Below are 6,408 nucleotides of genomic sequence, written 5' to 3' on the forward strand. Positions count from 1 at the left end.
TACTACTGCTCATTACATAACTACCTTTTTAATTTACATACTATCATAATGTTTCCACTGCAGTAGTCTTGTAGTTTTGTACATTCAGTCATCACTAGAGATCTATGGATCTGTGTGTTGCTAGGTACATAATCTCTCTTTAAAAAAAATCCAGTGTCTTCAAGATATAACATTTTTTCAACTTCTGCTTTGTGGTGATTATAGTTTTTAAATTTCTTGAATTGTTGTACAGTGATGGTGTTGCTCTGGCACATCCAAATGCAGTGTTTTATTCACATCAGATTTTACCAGTCCACATGCATGGTCTTTCAGCTGTGTGGCATCACTAACTGGCCATCCTATCATGGTAAAAGTTGTGCATACTTAGCTTCTCTCTTAAGCAGGCTTGTGACAAGACCAAATGTAATGTCGGATATTAATGAAATATATGCTGGGACCATGAAGCAGTGTATTTTATGGTTATGCCTTTATATTAAAGAAAAACCAGGACACATTTAATGACTAAATTTATAAATTTTTTATATGTACTGTAATCCTCAAGAGCAAGCACCTTAGAGTCCTTGATTTAATAGCAAAGTATTTTGGATTATATAATTATTACATATTGAAGTATTCAAATCACAGTATTTATGAGCTGTTAACAGTTGTAAACATAGATTGCTTTTGTTTCCTTACATGAATGGCACTCTTAAACCTGGCATTGGTCTAGAAATTGTCCATTTTTTTAATCTGTAGAGTGCACAGCTGTTTCACAGAAACAGGGACTGCCAAATATTTTAAAATTATTCATCGTAAGATTGCAGAGGTCAATGAATAAACAAATGTATTGTAGAGAGACTGACTATGTTTTGTTGTGGTTTTACTTGATTCCATTCCAATTGTTTTCCTCTGGTCATTTTGAACTGATGTAATAAAATACAATAACACTGATATTAACTTTAGTCAAAAGTTTTTAGATTAATTAAAATTTGACTTGAATGACAAGTGTTAGTTTTGGAGAAAATACATATCAGCATTGCAGAAATTCTTGTTCCAGTATTACTTAAATGCCATATACCAAGGCTCTTCAAGTAAATTTGATTGCTTTATTTCATTGTCTGAATATTTGCCACTAAAGATTCTTTTAAGATTTTATGAAATATGTCCATGCAGAGATTGTAACAGTTTTGTATGCATCTTTAACACAATATGCTTTTAGTTAAGACAAAAGTAATTTACTATCTGTGTTAGCCAGTGTATTTGAAATTATCATCCAGGCTATCTTTATCTGCATTCATACCTGAGAAACACTTAAACTCACCTTTAAGGGTTTTACTTGTTGGGCATGCTTGTATCTAATAAGTAACATATTAACAAAGAGCAAGAAAGTATTTTAAAATTATTTTTGTTGGTGATTTTGTTATAGACTGAAACTGAATATTTACCAAAATGTAACAACATTTACAGTATTGCTACTCCTGCTCAGACTAAAATTATCCATAAACAAACTGCAATGGATGCAGTAGTTTAGACTGATCTTGTGATTATTGCTGTTATAATTATTGTTATTGCTGCAGTAGTAATATTCCTAATACTTGTGCTTCAGAATACTAGTCTAACAAAAAGAAATTAAATGTAAATTTTAATGGTACATATATATTAAGTGTTAAAGCCTTTATATAACTTTCTAAGACAGTTGTAAAACAGAATCCAGTTTGCATATGATATAATCCATTTGTGCAATAAATTGTTTATTTTAGATGAGAAAGAAGTTTTATTTATGAATAAGTATATACTGTGTGGGGTATAATGCATAATAAATCTTGGTTGTTATTTTTGATGGCACTAATGCTCAGATTGTAAAGTATTTCTTAAGGGTTTACTATTGTCAGAACTTACTAGCTTATGTATTGATTTAGATAGTATGTTGTAGAATGTGGGTATTAAATAGGTTTGCTTCTAAAAAGGGTTTTTAAGTGAGTTTGAAAGCGGAATATTATTTCTCTCTTTTGTGTAATACTGCTACTTGGAAATAAGAGAAAACAAATTAAATGCAACAGTTGCCTTTAGCATATATCATGTGCTTTTTCAGCTCCTATGTAACAAGTCATAAGTGTGGCCATACATTACTTTTCTTTTTAGTGTAGCAAGTTACTGTAAAACATGGTAAAATGTAAGCCACTTAAAGTATTACTGCCACAACATGTGCAATTTTAAATTCCATCAAGTAATGTGGTTTATTAAAGTGCAGAAGTACAATTGATAATTTATAAATTATTGCAGTTACGTCTTTTATTTTAACTAAAAATTGTGTGCAGTCATTGTCTATTGTTTCGTGTGGATGGTTTTCCTAACAATGTTAGTCTTTCATATTATCATTGTGACAAATCATGTTAGAAAAATTTTAGGAATATTTTTGGTGCACGGTAAATATTTTTATAGTAATATCTGTGCTTGGAATTTGAAATAAAATTGTTATGAATGTTGAATTTTAAAATGTTACCATAAAATTGTTTGATGAATATCATTGTTGCATTTTTCATTTGCTTCAAAACTTTCCTAATACAGTCACGTGGTGATCCACAGTTGTGCATCCAGAATTGAATATCAGAAATCAAATAACCTCACTTCCAGTATTTAAGAATTCTCACAAACAGATAACTTTTCTATTTATCTGTTAGTAGCTTAATTTTGAACTTTGTAATGATGAATGATCATCTTGTGAGAATCATTACAAAAACAAAATGTAAAATATTATAAAACAAATATCATAACTGACAACATTAAAAAAAATAGATTACACTCTTGAGTAGCATATGGTTTACCATACTAAAAAGAGAACCATCAAAAAAAAAATGTTAGGGTGGTTCAACCATTCTCATATAACCTGCAAGTATCCTAACAGAAAACAGCAATGGAACATAGATTTTACAGGCAACGATGAAGGTACTCTTTATGCAACAAAAATTGCCCACAGAATTCTAAGTCCAGTTGTATACATGATCTGGCAACACTGTAGGATAAAAAAGTGTGAGGCTGCTGAAGTTATCAGTCTGATGGAACCTCAAAGATAATTTGCTTCACTTTCTCACCCACCAGCTACAGCAAAACGTTCTGTGAAACAGCTCATTCGTGCATTAAGAGCCGAACAGTCTGTGCTAGGTTCTCTCTGCCTTAAGTGTACTGCTAGTTGAGAAGCTCTTCAACATAAGCACGTTTTGTTTTCATTGACAAAGCATCAGCAGAGGTTGTGTTGGAGACTCTGGGTCAGTGGTACTTGCTTTCCTACAGTATTTATTGACCGAACGACAGTTTTGCTTAAGAACATTACTGTCAGTGTTTTATATTCATTCTTGCACAGCCTGATAACTTGCAGGATAACTGTGTCCTCTGGGAAGTAACTAATTTATGGTGCTTAGTTCGCAGTTGGTGTTTCTGAATATTATTAGTAACTATGCTGTACTCCCTAAAGCTATTTAGAGAAACAGGTAAGGAATTCCTTGTAGTGTATTTTAGGTGTTCCAGCCACCAGTGCCCATTTCTTTGAGGTGCAAACTATGCTCACTTATGAGCTTGCTCAAGGCACGCATCACCCTGAAAACATATTCTCATGCTGATAGTATAATGGAAACTTGGCAACAATACAGAATATGTTTCGAAACTGTGTGATCATGGAGTTACTTCCCAGAGGACACAGTTATCCTGCTACATTCATTTGATACATTCTCCTCATTTCCAAAGAAAGATGAGTGAAGGGTGCTCTTTGTCTGCATGAGTATGGGAATTGGGAACAGTGGATTGGGTTAAAGAGCTGGTGCCCAGAGTAGCTAAATGAGAGGAGGTGAAGCTGCTGGTCAAGACAACAGCCAATCTCTTCAGGTAACAAACATCTTAAGGATATTACTCCAAAGACTATTTGAGGAAGTGCTGTTGCAGAACCCGAAAGCCGGCCGCGGTGGTCTAGCGGTTAAGGCGCTCAGTCCGGAACGGCGCGACTGCTACGGTCGCAGGTTCGAATCCTGCCTCGGGCATGGATGTGTGTGATGTCCTTAGGTTAGTTAGGTTTAAGTAGTTCTAAGTTCTAGGGTACTGATGACCACAGATGTTAAGTCCCATAGTGCTCCGAGCCATTTGAACCATTTTTGAGAACCCGAAAGTCCCAACAGAGGAATTGAGGATAATAACCAAAAGGTTTTACCAGTTGTGATGAAAGTCTATGAAAATCCCTGAAAGTAATCTGAGAACAGGATCTGAAATTGTACTTAAAGTTCTCGCAGGTTACTGTCAGGATAATCAAAGTCTTTGGAACTGGTAATGGTGGAAAGTTGGAGGCTTCAAGTGTTGCAGATGAATATTCAACACAGAAAAGGGGAAACTGCCACCCTGTGTTGTATTCTGTGAAAAGAGGAAGTGGACGTGGCCCTGATCAGGGAGCCCTAACTATATAAAAGGGGTGATTCAGGCCTCAGAGCTACTTGAGGCAATTCGATTTGCTCTAGATATCTAAAGGACTCCAGAACATGCATTTACATTAAGAATGGAACTTTATTCATGCCAGTGGCAGACTTAGTTCCAGGGACTTATTGACCATGGGGATGAAACATCATGAGGAAGGAGACACAAGGGAAATTGTATTGGTATCGGCTTACCTTCCTTATGAGGAAGTATTCATCCTCCCTGGGAAATGAGGAGAGTGGTAGACATCTGCTAACAGCAGAATGAATAGCCGGTTGTGATGCCAAGCCCACAGCCTAGTGGAGAACAGCAATACCATCAGCAAAGGTGAGCACCTAGTTGAATACTGAGTCAATAGTAATTTGGAACTCTTGAAGTGGGGTAGGGAACATACCTTCAGGAATGAAAGGAAGAGGTAACTGCCATAACTTTTGGGTCCACTCTAATGGGCAGTTTTGTCAAACAGTGGCATGCAGTGTTGGAGCCATCCTTACGTGACCACATGTATATTAAGGCTGAAGTGGGTGTTAAACAAATTTGTCCTATAGAAATCCTACAAAAACATAATAGAGCCCCTGTAGGAAAGACCAAATGCATTCTCATCTCATGTCAGAATTTTATAAGGAACTCCCTTGGTATTCAGGAAATGGCAGGCACAGTGACAATGGCAACCTCAAATTTAACAGCCAGTCACCAAGTAGTTCACAAACAGAAATGTACTTTGGTTGACTAACTATCAGTAATTGCAAAGAAAGCTGGTAAGAAGAATGTTTAACCTTGCAAGGAAGAAAGGGCAGCAGGTAAAGTATTAAGAGGCCCTTGTCAAATACAACTTTGAGATCAAGCAAGAGAGACTATCATCCTGGAAGGTATTCTGTGAGGAGGTGGAAGGTACAGGTACTTGCACTAGACTTCATAAAACCCTCACTAGAATCTAGAATACCAACAAATTCATGAGGTACTGTAAGGAAAGAGCATGGTGGGTGTTGAAGTACCGTGAGTGAGACACTGGATGTCCTCAAGACTCACTTCCCTTAATGCACACTGGCAGATAGCACATACCAAGAGTCAGCCCCTAAGAGGCACTTATTTACAGGGCTATTACAAATGATTGAAGCGATTTCATAAATTCACTGTAGCTCCATTCATTGACATATGGTCACGACACACTACAGGTACGTAGAAAAACTCATAAAGTTCTGTTCGGCTGAAGCCACACTTCAGGTTTCTGCCGCCAGAGTGCAGTGAGACAAAATGGCGACAGGAGCCGAGGAAGCGTATGTCGTGCTTGAAATGCACTCACATCAGTCAGTCATAACAGTGCAACGACACTTCAGGACGAAGTTCAACAAAGATCCACCAACTGCTAACTCCATTCGGCGATGGTATGCACAGTTTAAAGCGTCTGGATGCCTCTGTAAGGGGAAATCAACGGGTCGGCCTACAGTGAGCGAAGAAACGGTTGAACGCGTGCGGGCAAGTTTCACGCGTAGCCCGCGGAAGTTGCAACATTTTTTCTTAATGGTGAAGTGAACAGACACAATGTGCGAATCTGGGCGGTAGAGAATCCTCACGCATTCATGCAGCAAATTCGCAATTCACCAAAAGTTAACATGTTTTGTGCAATCTCACGGTTTAAAGTTTACGGCCCCTTTTTCTTCTGCGAAAAAAACGTTACAGGACACGTGTATCTGGACATGCTGGAAAATTGGCTCATGCCACAACTGGAGACCGACAGCGCTGACTTTATCTTTCAACAGGATGATGCTCCACCGCACTTCCATCATGATGTTCGGCATTTTTTAAAACAGGAGATTGGAAAACCAATGGATCGGTCGTGGTGGAGATCATGATCAGCAATTCATGTCATGGCCTCCACGCCCTCCCGACTTAACCCCAGGCGATTTCTTTTTGTGGGGTTATGTGAAAGATTCAGTGTTTAAACCTCCTCTACCAAGAAACGTGCCAGAACTG

This window comes from Schistocerca americana, chromosome 3, assembly GCF_021461395.2.
Source record: "Schistocerca americana isolate TAMUIC-IGC-003095 chromosome 3, iqSchAmer2.1, whole genome shotgun sequence".
Lineage (NCBI taxonomy): Eukaryota > Metazoa > Arthropoda > Insecta > Orthoptera > Acrididae > Schistocerca > Schistocerca americana.